This window comes from Salvelinus fontinalis, chromosome 27 (genome assembly GCF_029448725.1).
Source record: "Salvelinus fontinalis isolate EN_2023a chromosome 27, ASM2944872v1, whole genome shotgun sequence".
Lineage (NCBI taxonomy): Eukaryota > Metazoa > Chordata > Actinopteri > Salmoniformes > Salmonidae > Salvelinus > Salvelinus fontinalis.
The window spans coordinates 1571853-1587683 of NC_074691.1; the positions used below are offsets into that span (position 1 = coordinate 1571853).

The 15831-nt window shown below is 42.5% G+C and overlaps 1 long non-coding RNA gene across 2 annotated transcripts; it reads left to right on the forward strand.

Moving 5' to 3' along the window:
• The first annotated feature begins 358 nt into the window (after positions 1–358).
• Positions 359–7105, forward strand: LOC129824846 (uncharacterized). 2 transcript variants are annotated; one of them, XR_008754795.1, is made up of 4 exons: positions 359–638; positions 743–784; positions 883–959; positions 5280–7105. It is a non-coding gene; the product is annotated as an uncharacterized LOC129824846 (long non-coding RNA). The 2 variants fall into 2 exon arrangements; XR_008754796.1 differs by lacking the exon at positions 883–959.
• Positions 7106–15831: the final 8726 nt, after the last annotated feature.

Below are 15831 nucleotides of genomic sequence, written 5' to 3' on the forward strand. Positions count from 1 at the left end.
GGGCTCGCGCTAGTGTTCCCGCTTAGCCAACGTTCTTATTAGGCCGTTTTTCAGCCTTGGGTGAATTTTGACTCGTTCTATTGTCCAGCCTGTAGCTAGCCAGAGCGAATTTACGAAAGCACCCGCATGTCCATTGAGGAAGCACGACGACATGTAACTAAACTAAGAATGACGAGAATAATCAAGTCAATAAACGTTGGCTAGTTAGCCTATAGTTAATATACTGGCAAGTTTGATGTACAACTACTAACGTTCGGTAGTTAGCTAACATACCGGTACATAGTGCTGTAATATGTGGTTCGTCAGGACAGCGTAGCTAACAAATTGTCAGCCAACATAACGTGTAAGGTAACTTATTTGAAAAGTCATTACATTGGTCGTTAGGGCAAATCTGGTGTGAGGGGGGGTTCACACCTAGCTCGGCTATTAGACTGTTCTTTAGTAAAGGTTGAATAGTCTATTGTTCAGCTATTAGCCCAACTTGCAACAAATTGCTGTTCCTCTCTCATTCCTTTCCCTCTTCCACGCGTCATCATTCTGCTCCGGAGTGGCTCGCTTTGTGGGCGTGCTGGCAGGATAGCGCAGCGTCTTCAGTTGCGCGTCAAGAATTCAGCATACAGTAGCACGTTTGTATGAAGGTGTGGTTATTCACAGGCAAGTTGTTATATGCTATGGAGGTACATTTGTGTCTTTTTGTGTTAATCAAAAATAATTGTTCTGACAGCAATTTTTTCCCCGACAGAAAAGGAAGTCAAAGCGGACACCTACGAAGATGGCATCTCAGGTAAGTAGCACGGGCTGTATTGACGTATCCTCAAACAATGACATGTGCTGCTTTAGATTGAACAGTCATTTCTCTGTTATTGTTTTCTTTACTTTCAGAGAGCGAGCAAATTTACAGCCATTTTCACTGGACTATCTCTTGCTAAGTCATGGGTTAGCCTTGCAATAACCAAGTGGTGAGAAACACAGCCCTCTATATTTAAATGTTTCAGGTACACTTTGAAAGGAGTGACTATTGGTAGATGTCAACCATGTTCAATTCATTGTTGTAAATACTTAAGCTTCTAATAACAAGTCAAGTAACTGTATTTTATTTAGAGACATTGAGAGGAAAATAAGTAAAATTGTCTAAATTTCCACTGGCCAAAGTAATATGGTGTGGAGATTTTAATACAGTATTACATGATAATCTAGATAGATGGCCTCCTAAGGATAGCAATTCTGTTTGTGAGATAAGGAATATATGTCTAAGGTTAGGTGTTCTAGATATTTGGAGACATAAGAACCCAGATAAGATTATGTTTACATGGAGTACCAAAGATTTATCTATACAATCCCGTATTGATTTCTGGCTGATATCTGTAGATATGGCTGACAAGGTTCATAAAATCAATGGTTCAATCGAGACTCTAACAGACCACAACAGGATCTCAATAAAGATAAATATGCATGGTTTGTCAACCAAAAAAAGTTAAAGGTTACTGGAAAATGAACAAGACTTTACTAGAGAATGAAGTATTTAAGAAGGAAGTAGCAGGATTGAATGATAAATACAGGAATTGTGCCTGTGTTATGAATACGTTTGTTAGTTACTGGGAGCTAATGAAATTTGATTAAGGCTTTTGGCTATTTCAATGGGGAAAGAAATTGCTCGTGCCAAGAGAGAGAAAGAATATGACATCATAAACGGAATAATGGATTAAACTAAAAAAAGGGAACTAACTAATCAGGAATTACTGGAGCTATCATCATTGCAAATGCAGTTAGACTGTATCTACGAGGAAAAGGCCCGGGGAGTGTTTGTAAGATCAAGACGAAAATGGATGGAAGAGGGAGAGAGAAATACAAAGTATTTCTTTAATTTAGAAAAAAGGGCAGGTGAAAAGACTTCCTTTTGTAAATTAATGATTAATAATACTCCCAATGAAAATCCAAAAGAAATCTCTCAGCATGTTTCCCAGTTTTATCAGAATCTGTATACATCAGCCCATCCAACTTCCAATATGGATCTTTTCTTAGACAATGTCGCAAACATTGCTAAGAAGATAATGATTTCAGGGATTTTTGTGATGAGTTATCTGAAATTGAGATAAGACTGTATTAAAAGCCTTAAGGACAACAGGTTCCCTGGAAATGATGGTTTAATAAGCGAGATTTATAAATCATTCAACGATAAATTGATTCCTTTCATTCTTTGCTATGCTTCCTTACAGCAAGGTGTAATTACTTTGATTCAATGGACATGGGTGGGGGAATATTTGTGTGACGACCTAAAATGGGGGCAGAAGCTCACCAGCACCCCATCTTATATGTCCAACCACCCTGAACGTCAGACTCTATTGAAGCACATACAGTGGTGTAAAGTACTTGAGTAAAAATACTTTAAAGTACTACTTAAGTAGTTTTTGGGGGTATCTGTACTTTACTATTTATAGTTTTGACAACTTTTACTTTACTACATTTCTAAGGAAAATAATGTACTTTTTACTCCATACATTTTCCCTGACACCCAAAAGTAATCGTTCAATTTTGAATAGCTAGCAGGACAGGAAAATTGTCGGTTGGATGTACTGCCAAATTCTCCAAAATGACGTTGGAAGCGACTTATGGTAGAGAAATGAACATTCAATTCTCTGGCAGCAGCTCTGGTGAACATTCCTGCAGTCCGCATACCAATTGCACAATCCCTCAGAACTTCAGACGTCTGTGGCATTGCGTTGTGACAAATATGCACATTTTAGTGGCCTTTTGTCCCCAGCAAAGGTGCACCTGTGTAATGATCATGCTGTTTAATCAGTTTCTTGATATAGTGCACCTTTCAATGTGGATGGATTATCTTGGCAATGGAGAAATGCTCACAATTTTTTTGGTGTACAGAACATTTCCGGGATCTTTAGTTACAGCTCATGAAACATGGGACCAACCTTTTACATGTTGCATTATTTTGTTCAGTATAGTTTATTACAAATATAGCAGTATACAGTCCTCCAGATATCTGTTGACAAGGACATGCATCACTGTGTATGTGTTACTCTGTACATACAAAAATTGCCAAACATTTTTTTGTTTGTTGCCATTTTCCATTGTTACTAACTTGTACTGGTTAAAAGTATGATTAAAGAAGAAGAAAAAAACGTAAGTTTTGCAAACCATGTTTAGTATATCTGAAAGAGACAATGACAAATTCATGGTTCAACAAGATATTATAGTCATCAAAAGGGTAGAATTTTAGCATTGATATACTTATGATACAGTACTTTACAGCTTTGATTGGTCACAGAATATATGACATGAGGGGTGATGTAATATTCTGAATTACTGTAGATTTGAATAGTTTAGTTAATCAAAAGTGAAGTATGGTTATAGGTCCAATGGGTGTTGTTCATATACCATTCTCAGACTCAAAATCAATATATTAGATGCAAACTATTTATCAGCATATTGACATCAACTGCTGGTTGCAAGTTATTTTTGTATCTTGTTTTTATCTTTTGGAACAATGGCAATTAAGTTGATTAAAATTAAGTAGAATAGATAGATGGGCTAAACTATAGTTTGTTAAAACCTCTCTAGGGTACGTGGGACTCAACAGCCTGTGAAACTGCAGGGTGCCAAATTCAAAACAGAAACCCCATAATTAAAATTCCTCAAACATACATGTATTTTACCCCTTTTTAAAGATACACTTGTTGTAAATCCAGCCACAGTGTCCGATTTCAAAAAGGCTTTACAACGAAAGCAAACCAAACGATTATGTTAGGTGAGTGCCTATTTACAGAATAACACAGCCATTTTCCAGACAGAGAGGATTCATAAAAAGCAGAAATATAGATAAAATTAATCACTAACCTTTGATCTTCATCAGATGACACTCATAGGATTTCATGTTACACAATACATGTATGTTTTGTTCGGTAAAGTTCATATTTATATCCAAAAATCTGAATTTACATTGGCGTGTTATGTTCAGAAGTTCCAAAACATCTGGTGATTTTGCAGAGAGCCACATCAATTTACAGAAATACTCATAAATGTTGATGAAAATACAAGTGTTATGCATGGAATTTGAGATGCACTTCTCCTTAATGCAACCGCTGTGTCAGATTTATTATTATTATTTTTTATTACGGAAAAGGCAAACCATGCAATAATCTGAGGTCGGCGCTCAGAGCCAAATCAAGACACAAATAGATCCGCCATATTGTGCAGTCAATAGAAGTCAGAAATAACATTATAAACATTCACTTACCTTTGATGATCTTCATCAGAATGCACTCCCAGGAATCCCAGTTCCACAATAAATGTTTGTTTTGTTCGATAATGTCCATCATTTATATCCAAATTCCTCCTTGTTGTTCTAGCGTTCAGTACACTTTCCAAACTCATGACGCGCGGGCAAGTCCAGCGGAAAGTAGACGAAAAATTAAAAAAGTTATATTACAGTCCGTAAAAACATGACGAAGTATTGAATCAATCTTTAGGATGTTTTTAACATAATTCTTCAATAATGTTCCAACCGGAGAATTCCTTTGTCTTCAGAAGTTCGATGGAACAGAGCTCGCTCTCACATGAACGCGCATGTTCAGGTCATGGTAGACCTTACTCAATCCCCTCTCATTCGGCCTAACTTCACAGTAGAAGCATCAGACAAGGTTCTAAAGACTGTTGACTTCTAGTGGAAGCCTTAGGAAGTGCAACATTACCAATATCCCACTATCTTCAATAGGAACTGAGTTGAACATCGACCAACCTCAGATTTTCCACTTCCTGGTTGGATTTTTTCTCAGGTTTTTGCCTGCCATATGAGTTCTGTTATACTCACAGACATCATTCAAACAGTTTTAGAAACTTCAGAGTGTTTTCTATTCAAATCTACTAATAATATGTATATTCTAGCTTCTATGGCTTTGTAGCAGGCCGTTTACTCTGGGCATGCTTTTCATCCGGACGTGAAAATACTGCCCCCTACCCCAAAGAAGTTTTAACAAGAAATTTGTGGAGTGGTTGAAAAACTAGTTTAAATGACTCCAACCTAAGTGTATGTAAACTTCAGACTTCAACTGTATGTACAATACTTGAAAATGTTGAGGTGCGCTTTGTTTGCATTTTTGGGACTAATCCATTGGTTATATTGGACCAGGTAAAGAAATGAAGCAGAGCATTTGTATTTGAAAATATTCTACAGAAGGTCTGGCTTGATTTTTTTTAAATTCCTTTTTCGTGCATCACCCCTCTCCCCCTCCTGTATGTCTATCCCTCCATCCTCCTCTCCCTAGATGGTTGGGAGCCGGCAGCACCTGCAGAAAGACTTCTTCCTCTACAACGCTTCCAAGGCCAGTGCAAATCCTACATTAATCTGCACGAGGTGAGCGAGCACTTCTGCCTGCCCCTTGGGGAGAACGTGATCATCCCTTCGACCCCCATGAGGAGGGAATTCACCCTAAGGGTCTTCTCTGAGAAGAACAACACCTCAGAGTAACTGTGAGGGGAGGGAGAGTGGGGTTAGGGAGTGTATCTATGAATTAGTGTGCGAATGTTTGGTTTCTGTGGGTGAACATTTGTGTGTGTGAGTGGCATGCCAGTCAAGAGTAGCAGTAAAAATAAAGCGTCCATGGCAGTAAAAATGGCGTACGCTTCGATCTCAATCTTCTGCCACGGCGATGAGAACACAATTTGGTCAGACCAAATAGAGGTTAGTAAATTGACCTGCGTCTCCCTCACCTCCCAATCTGTTGTCCAAATTACCATATCCATCTGTTAATTTCTGTATGTCTGTGTCTTTGTCCTCCACCTGCCAAAAATACATCACTCAAACTTGAATGAAAAATAGTCCCATCACTGACAATCTCAGTCTGTCTGTCTCTCTATCTCAGTCTTTGGCTCTGTCTGTCAGACTGTCTGTCTCTAGCTTTTTCCTTTAACGAGTCCGACGAGAAAGATATACTGCTTTCCCGGGAATAGGCCCAGATACACGTCATTTGCGTAAAGAAAAGATGAAGGAAAGAGGACGCAGATCAGGCTGCCTTTTGAGAATGGGTAGACGAGCGAGTAAACACCCATTGCCATCAATTCTACTTGCTAACATGCAATCATTGGAAAATAAAATGGATGACCCACAATTATGATTATCCTACCAACGGGACATTAAGAATTGTAATATCCTGTGTTCCATCGAGTCGTGGCTGAACAACGACACGGACAATATAGAGCTGGAGGGATTTTCAATGCGCCGGCAGAACAGAGAAGCTAAGTAAGACGAGGGGTGGGGGTGTGTGTCTCGTTGTCAATAACAGCTCGTGCGCGATGTCTAATATTAAAGAAGTCTCAAGTTATTGCTCGCCAGAGGTAGAGTACCTTAGCTGTAAGCTAAGCTCTAAGCTGTAGACCACACTATCTACCAAGAGTTCTCATCTATATTATTTGTAGCCATCTATTTACCACCATAGACCGATATTGGCACCTAGAGCGCACTTAACCAACTCTATAAGGCCAAAAACAAAGAATAAAGTGCTCACCCAGAAGCGGCGCTCCTAGTGGCCGGGGTCTTTAATGCAAGGAAACTTAAATCAGTTTTACCAAATTTTTACCAGCATGTCACATGTGCAACCAGAGGGATAAAAACTCTAGACCAACTTTACTCCACATACAGAGATGCATACAAAGCTCTCCCCCGCCCTCCATTTGGCAAATCTGACCATAATTCTATCCTTCTGATTCCTGCTTACAAGCAAAAACTAAAGCAGGAAGTACCAGTGACTCGCTCAATACGGAAGTGGTCAGATGGCACGGATGCTATGCTACAGGACTGTTTTGCTAGCACAGACTGGAATATGTTCCGGGATTCATCTGTCACTCTGGTATAAAGGATTTGGAGACAGGCGCAGGAATACATCATCTGGAATTTGAATACACCCAAAACAAACACGTATACAAAACACTGGGATGTGCCCAAACAAAAGAGCGAGGGTAAACCTCGTAGAATGTCACGGTATGAGACCCGTAATACACAAAGCACAAAACACGCAGCACAGGCTGAAACAACGCATAGGTACTCACACGACCAACGGACATGGGAACAATAATCGACAGCCCAATGGGGAAACAAAGGGCACATAGGTGTACCGACCTCGGGCTTGCAGCCATAAGAGGTAGGTTAACATTCACAAAGCCGCGGGGCCAGATGGGTTACCAGGACGTGTACTCAAAAAATGCGCGGACCAACTGGCAAGTGTCGTCACTGACATTTTCAACCTCTCCCTGACTGAGTCTGTAATACCTACATGTTTCAAGCGGACCACCATAGTCCCTGTGCCCAAGGAAGCGAAGGTAACCTGCCTAAATGATTACTGCCTCGTAGCACTCACGTTGGTAGCCATGAAGTACTTTGAAAGGCTGGTCATGACTCGCATCAACAGCATCCTCCCAGATACCCTATACCGCCCCAACAGATCCACAGATGACGCAATCTCAATCGCACTCCATACTGCCCTTCCCACCTGGACAAAAGGAACACCTATGTGAGAATGCTGCTCATTGACTATAGCTCAGCGTTCAACACCATAGTGCCCACGAAGCTCATCACTAATCTAAGGACCCTGGGACTAAACACATCCCTCTGCAACTGGATCCTGGACTTCCTGACAGGCCGCCCCCAGGTGGTAAGGGTAGGCAACAACACGTCTGCCACGCTGATCCTCAACACTGGGGCCCCTCAGGGGTGTGTACTTAGTCCCCTGCTGTACTCCCTGTTCACCCACGACTGCGTGGCCAAACACGACTCCAACACCATCAAGTTTGCTGACGACAACAACAGTAGTAGGCCTGATCACCGACAACGATGAGACGGCCTATAGGGAGGAGGTCAGAGAACTGTCAGTGTGGTGCCAGGACAACAACTTCTCCCTCAATGTGAGCAAGACAAAGGACCTGATCGTGGACTACAGGAAAAGGCGGGCAGAACAGGCCCCCATTAACATGGACGGGGATGTAGTGGAGCGGGTCGACAGTTTCAACTTCCTTGGTGTCTACATCACCAGTGATCTATCATGGTCCAAACACACCAAGACAGTCGTGAAGAGGGCACGACAAAACCTTTTTCCCCTCAGGAGACTGAAAAGATTTGGCATGGGTCCCCAGATCTTCAAAAAGTTCTACAGCTGCACCATCGAGAGCATCCTGACCGGTTGCATCACCGCCTGGTATGGCAACTGCTCGACATCTGACCATAAGGCGCTGCAGAAGGTAGTGCATACGGCCCAGTACATCACTGGGGCCAATCTTCCTGCAGTCCAGGACCTATATAATAGGCGATGTCAGAGGAAAGCCCATAAAGCCTCATTTATACATAAATTTACATTACATAAATGTTTTTGCTTTGTCATTATGGGGTATTGTGTGTAGATTGATGAGGAAAGCCTCCCGAGTGGTGCAGCTACAGACCTGGGTTCAATCCCAGGCTGTGTCACAGCTGGCTGTGACCGGGAGACCCATGAGGCTGGTCTTGGTGTGGCCCTCCAGCGAGCACAGCAGCAGGCTGCTCTTGGCATTGCGCACGCTGATGGTGCTGTCGTAGGAGGCCACCAGCAGCACCCTCCGTGAACGCCCTCCTGGGATGCGCCCAGGCAGCTCACCCCCCACGGGTTGTGGCACTCATCCAAGACTGCAGGGGAGATGGGGAGGGAGGGGGTAAGAGAATTAAAATGTTTGTATCATATTCTGGCCCAAGCTATAACTAGGAACTACTATGTTGAATAGAGGTTAGGACCTGGACCCATCAAAGCGTCTCAGAAAAGGAGTGCCGATCTAGGATTGGTTGTGCCTTTTCGATCGTAATGAATACAATTATATGGATAGGGAGGACCTGATCTGCACTCTACTCGCAAAGAACACACAACAACAAGCCACCTAGGTAAGTAGATAAACTATCTATGGGGTTGTCAGAATTGTATATTCATCACTTGTTTTGTTTGCAGAGGAAAAGTAAATGTGAACTGTTCTACCAACTTCAAAGTGCGCCTCGGTAGATCATTTTTGTCATGTTCAATATGTTTGGGGTGTGACACTTTATGAATATCTAGACTCATCCCTTGAGCTAAAAGCTGATCAAGGATTCATTTGCCAGGCCTACGTACAGAATGCTCCAGTGAATGTGCAGACACAGCACCTGGCCCGACAAAGATTTGCTCAAGGCACTTATTTGACTGAGAAGGGAGAGGAGAAAGATGAGCACAATAGGGATTTAATGAGATGAAAATTCACTCATCAAAAGATGAGACAATGTACATGGCATATATGTACAGGCCAGACAGAAACGACACCAGCCAGGCAGTTGATCTTGTTGGTGTGGCCTTCGAACACCGCCTGGCACTCTTTGCTCTGAAAACACACCAGGAAAACGTTAGTCTACACACATTAAATCATCCCTCTTCTTACTTAATTCCCTACACACAGGGCTCCAGATAAAATGTTTCAGTTATTCATTTGGTCACACTTTTTTTTCCACAGGGTCACGCAAAAACATTTGTATTAGCTTTCAAAGTAATTCACAGTGCTTTATTAAAAAGTCTAATAGACTACTGAGATGGTTTTCACATTGTTTCATAATATTTTTATGTGCAACCTATTACAGTGATTTTTATGCATTTGGGGTTGACAATTAGGCTATTGTTATAAAATACGGATCCAGAATTATCTGAAGGTAATTTTTTGTTGTTCAATAGAGATGAATGTCTGCATCTTCATGTGCACTTATAGGCACATTTATTTGGTGCTAATTCACCACCTGAATAAGTGGAAACGTAAAACACATTAGCTAGCTAACTATAAATACAATATCCACTGCTAGTTGCCAGTACATTTAATGTCCCCAAAAAACGTTGTAGTCTACCGCCTATACAATCGCAATGGCCAATGAGTATTTCGTGCTCTCCGTATCTCAAAGTCATATCAAATATCTCAGTTGTAAAATAGTTGCTATTGAGCTCAAATTGTGAGTTGAGAAATAATAAGTATACCTACAGAAATATGTGAACCTCCTTTTTTCAACTATGCCAACAAGATAGCTGTGTTTTCCCCGCAATTGCATGTAAATGTTATACTATCAGCATTAGTTTTACCCTGGGGAAGGAGAGTGGCTCGCTCGACACAGCATTTCAGTGCTATACTTACATGTATACACCTGCTATATTACGCACCACTGGCAATATGCTTGCGCCGTGTTGTGCCCTGAACATGTATACAGAATTCCCCCGTGGATCTGGAGGTCATGGACGGGGCCAGTGAGGCCCTCAGAGCTCCCTAGGGACGGCTACTGCTCCTCAGCCACGTCAGCAGACTGAGCGGGGAGAGATGGAGGGTCAAACCAGGAAGCGGAGACATATCACAAACACGGGTTATCTAACAGACAGAAATCTGTACACCGTGTCGACGAACAAACAGACATACAAAACAATCATTCTTTATGGCATGAAAATCATGTTTATGCATTACTGCCCATCTTCCATTTCAGCGAGAAAGAGGTGGAAGTGGACTCACTTGGAGGACTATTCTGCTCTTTCACAGTAAGAGAGGGTAACTTGCTTTTGCTAGGAAAACAAGCCACATGTATTTCACACGCAGTACCATTAGGGAGAAAATTCAAGAGAGAAGGATTGTAATGCAATGGTGTTGGTGTAGGGGAGGTAGGTGCAGGTAGGCTCACTTTGGTGAAGGTGTGGGAAAGAGGACAGTGGAGGGAGGGTTCACAAGGGGGTAGGGAATGACAGGACTGTGGGAGGGGGCAGGGCAAGACTGGCTGTTGAGAGAGAGGCTCTTTGATGGGCAGGTTCACTGAGGGGTGGGGTTAAGGATGGACATGACTGAGGAAGTGGAGAGGTAAGCCAGGGTCAGTTAGGAAAGGGGAGAGAGGGCGTCGCAGACGTGGTTACAGGGCGGGGGAGGGGAAGGAATGAGGGAGGTGTCCAGGGCCTGTAGGGAGCCGCTCATCTCCTCCTCCATCAGAGAACTGGCTAGCAACTGGTCAACCTGGAAATTCTCTATAGAACAGGGGATGGGGTTGGTGGGGATACAACTGACCATACAGACAAAGTGGTGGAAGCCGATTTAGAGACTTTTGAGACGCAACCACAGAGACCAAAGACAAATATCCCACGTTGACAGCACAGTACAGCAGGGAAGTAACAATCTGGGAATATTTCAGGAAGGAGGGCACCACTAGATGAGGCAACTTGTTTGACTTGACCTTTTGACTTCTTCCTACTCTGATCCACACTAAGAGCATCAAGCAATTCACTATCCTGACAGAGGAAAATCAAAAGAGAAAAAGTGTCACGGCCGTCGAAAGAAGAGGACCAAAGTGCAGTGCTATAGTGCCACTAACAAAGATAACTTCCCACAATGACAACAGAGGAAAAGGCTGCATAAGTATGATTCCCAATCAGAGACAACGATAGACAGCTGTCCCTGATTGAGAACCATACCCGGCCAACACATAGAAATACAAAAACATAGAAATCAGAACATAGAATGCTCACCCCAAATCACACCCTGACCAAACCAAAATAGAGACATAAAAAGGCTCTCTAAGGGCAGGGCGGGACAAAAATAGTGCAGTGGCATTAACCCTAGCCGGCACAGTTAACAATAAAGAGACTTTAGGGTGTTCGTCTTCAGCTCCTACTTTAATATAAAGTCGGAGGAGCAGGAGCCTGATTGTCCAATAACTCTACTACTCCTATACCCCTACTGCTTTTCGCTCATTCTTTTTCCTCTATGTGTTCAACTCGCTCTGTTCACTCCTGCATTTCCGTACTGCTCGTGCTCTGATTCAGTCTTCACATATTACAGACACAGGGGCCTAGGAGGACCTGCTATCCCACGATACAATGCTAGGCTTCTCTGAGCCATGTGTCCGAGCATCTGGCGGTCACTCTGACGACATCAAGTGTGGATATGGCTGCAAGACTCTGTCTGGGAAGGCAGACTCCCATAGGAAGCCCTCTGTTAGGGGGAGGTCTTCATCTTCGTCCAGGAACAGGCCCTCGGGGTTGGATAGGGAGTTTCCAGCTCAATGCCAAACCTGCAACATGAAAAACAATAGCAGAACTTCAACCATCACCTTCCAATAACAGCATAGCGGGTAAAACCGGATGCATTCTTTCAGATGTTATCTTTATTGTTAAACTGCATAGTTACAGAATGGTCCAGAATAATCATCTGATTATTGCATGTGAAGGACTATATGGGCTGGTTTCCTGAACCTAGATTAACCCTAGTAATGGACTAAAAACTATTCTCAATAAAGAATTTCCATTGAAAGTGTGTTTTAGTCGAGGTCTAGGCTTAATCTGGTGTAACCAGGCCAGGCAGGAAATTCCACCACTTTTCAACCTCCTTTTCATCATCTCCAGCACAATACCAGTGTCTTCATATCAGAAAACGGCACAGTTCTACAAAAATATAAAGTTCAAAAGTTCTACCCAATGACATCATCAAAAGTTTAAACATAATTTTTTTTTAAAGTGATTTTCAAACACTATGAGATTTGTGGTGATGTGGGAAGCAAGAAAATACCCTCCCTCTGGCTAGAAACTCATTGCCGGTTTTGAAAATCAGTTTTTTAAAAACGTTTAATCCTACCCTGTGATGTCACAAAAGCATTTTTTAGGACCTTTCTTCTTATCTTTTTAACCACAGATCTTAAAATGCGCTGTTTTTACATGCAGACACTGGTTTGTTGCAGACACAGAATTGCCCTTCAACCTAAGTATAGGAAACAGGTCCTAAGGTTCTCTCAGCGACAGTGAAACTCCCTCACCTGGGCATGCCTTTGACCTTCTCCTGCTTCTTCCAGTTGGCCTCCTCGTACATAACCCTCCAGTTCCCCTTCCTCTGTGATCCTACCAAGCTCAGTTACCAGGCAGAGGTCACGTTTTACCATAAGCTACAGATCTGGTAGTGATAACCTGTGGGGAATGCAGGAAGGGGAGGCTGGTGAACTGGCTGGAGTGTGGAAGTGTGGCCGCCTCTCCGCGCTCGGTCCTCTGTTAGGCCGTCCTTGGCCTCTGCCTCTACCCTCTGCGTTGGCCCTGAGTTGGGGTGAGAGTCGGGATGACCGGGGAGGCTTTGGGGAGCTCCCGCACCCCCAGGGCCCAATGCACCTGACGCAGCGTCACCGTGACGTCCACGACCCGTATCCGGCCCGTGTCGCTGACCCAAGTGACCTGAGCTTTAAGGTAGAGACTGGGGCATAAGTATTACCAGAAAAACCCTCCCATGGACCGAAGATGATGGCTCCCTTAGGAGGTAGGTGATCACTAGTGAAATCCATATCCTGGGTCTCCTTGGAGGTGGGCATACTGGGTCCCTGCCCACAGAACTTGTATCCAAATTACTCATGTTAGGCCACCTCGGATGGCCTGGTGGTGGTGTCACAGGTTTTACTCCAACAGGTTTTACTCCCTCTCCTCAATGTAATAACCCTGCTAGCTTTGAAGCCCCTTCCTCTGTCTCTAGTGCCCAGGCTCTGGAAGTTAGGATTGCCAGACATTGGAGGATTGTCGTCACTGCAAACTTGCTGGGGAAATGTGTGTTGTTCATTATAGATCCACGTTCTACCTGGGACTTGCCTAAACTCTGACCAGGGAGACTGAACTCTACTCTGCTGACTGGGATGCAGCCATCCTTGTCTCCTGGCAAGCCTTCTTCTCTACCATCTTACCACTTGGTGGCTGTGATAATGTTTTCTGCTGGGGTTGCTTTTGTGACTTCTCTTTGGCCTGTTTTGGCGTTTTCGGTTTCGCTTGTTTCCGTGCTTTTAGTTTTGCTACTTGCGATATCACATTCAGTGCCTGTTCCTTTGTCTGCTAGCGAACTTTCCACTTTCCGGGTTTAGCTGTGCTTCCGTTTTTATCTTTTTGGTAACCAAAATGTTACCCAACTGTAAACAAAAACAAGCATTTCTTATTAGACAATTTCAGAGAGTATTTCCCCACGTTCTGCTGTTTTGTGTCTAATGAACATGGCCCTGAAAACGGTGCGTCTGTGCTGGAGTCTGTTTCTCATCTTACTAATGGTCTTTCTTTACTACCTAGAAGATGTGTGTAATTATAAATATAAAATATAATTTATTGAAATAAATAAATATTTAATACAATTGACAAACGCTTAGGCTCTACTTTACATCATCTGAGTTTTTTGTGTTGTGCCTACCATCGTTTGAGACATGCTCTTGAATGCAGAAATATCTCATTTATACAACAATATATCCCTTCAGACCACTTCAATTTAGCTGATACACCATTAACATTTTTACTTCTAATTACTACGGTAAAAATGTCTGCTGTCAAATGTCAACTTCAATGTCTATCTATTCTATTATGTATATTTCTATGATTTCAATAGGTTTCCTATGGAGGATTGACAGTATCACTTAAAACAGATATTCACATTCAAAACATTTTCTGATGTGTAGACCATGGAGATAGAGGACTCATCTTTGTATCTGTGCCATCATAGCATCTGTGACCGCATTGGCAGCGCCATTGAGGTTATCTCCATTTAAGTAGTCAATTTTCTTCTTCGTGATTGGCTGAGCCCTCCTGATGACTTGGTTGGACATGACTCAAACAGAGTCACCAGGAGGGGTCAGCCAATGAAGTTGTAAATCCCACCCAGTTGACTACATTAAAATGGTGGAAGCTCTCTATGGAGCTGTCCATGCTAATACAGCCTTTTAGCCACTAGGGGCCTTTGTCATTCTCTATGGTGTGGACCTCCAACAGTCTTTGCAGTAACATTTAAAAGTTGACATTTCTATTTTATTCCAAGTACATTTATCAGCCAAAACATGACACCCACTCTGTATTCAAGAGCATGTTGTATCTCAACCGATGGCAGGCACAACACAAAACCTCAGATGATGTAACATAGTGTCTAAGCGACAACATATGCAAATATGAAAAAACGTTTTTAGAATGATGTTGAGGTAAAAAAGTCAATTTAATAAAAAATCAAGAAATTGTGGTGGGGTATGCAAAATGGGTCAACTTTGAGCATCTTTCTTTATCTCTTGAATGTGTTGGAGATCAGGTCCAAAAAGTCACTTTCTGAGCACTTCTACAAAGGGCAAATATGTATCGAAGGTTTCGTTCAAATGAAAGGGGAGCTTTCAAAAAGTGATTGAATTCAAGTGGATTTACACTATAGTACGTTTTTAAAATGTAACATCGAGATGGGAAAATGTGTTTTTTATTCAGTTGAACATGTGGTCTTTATGAAAGAATGTTAAAATTAAGTGAATGTCCCTTTTTTTTAAACCAAGTTAAACTTCTCAAAGGCACCAAATTGGTGGAATGACCCAACTATAAATAATGACATTTGTTCATGGTGGGTGTTACTATGCTAAATACCACATAGCTGCATTGACTATTCCCTGTGACTTCTCTCCTGACGGCAACGTCATGGTCCTCTGTCCACTCCACGAGTACACGATGGCTGTGTGGGAAGGCGGAGGACTCCATCAGTGTGCTGCCAGACGATCCCAGGAAAACGGCCCCTCTTCTAGAACTCAGACTACAATGATAAGACAGACGACCAGGCGTAAACAATCAAGAACTGCGCGCTCAACATGAACCATAAGTCCTATGGCAGAGAGATGCACTATTACTGTTCTAGAATACAGAGCAGGCATTTTAGAACACATACTGTATCAAACCCAAAACCAAGCATCTCTATTTATGACTCTGTCCAGACGGAACATTTCACTTAAAGCACAGAGCTCATTCTTTACCACAGACTTATCATCAACAGTATGTGTAAGCAAAGTCCTCA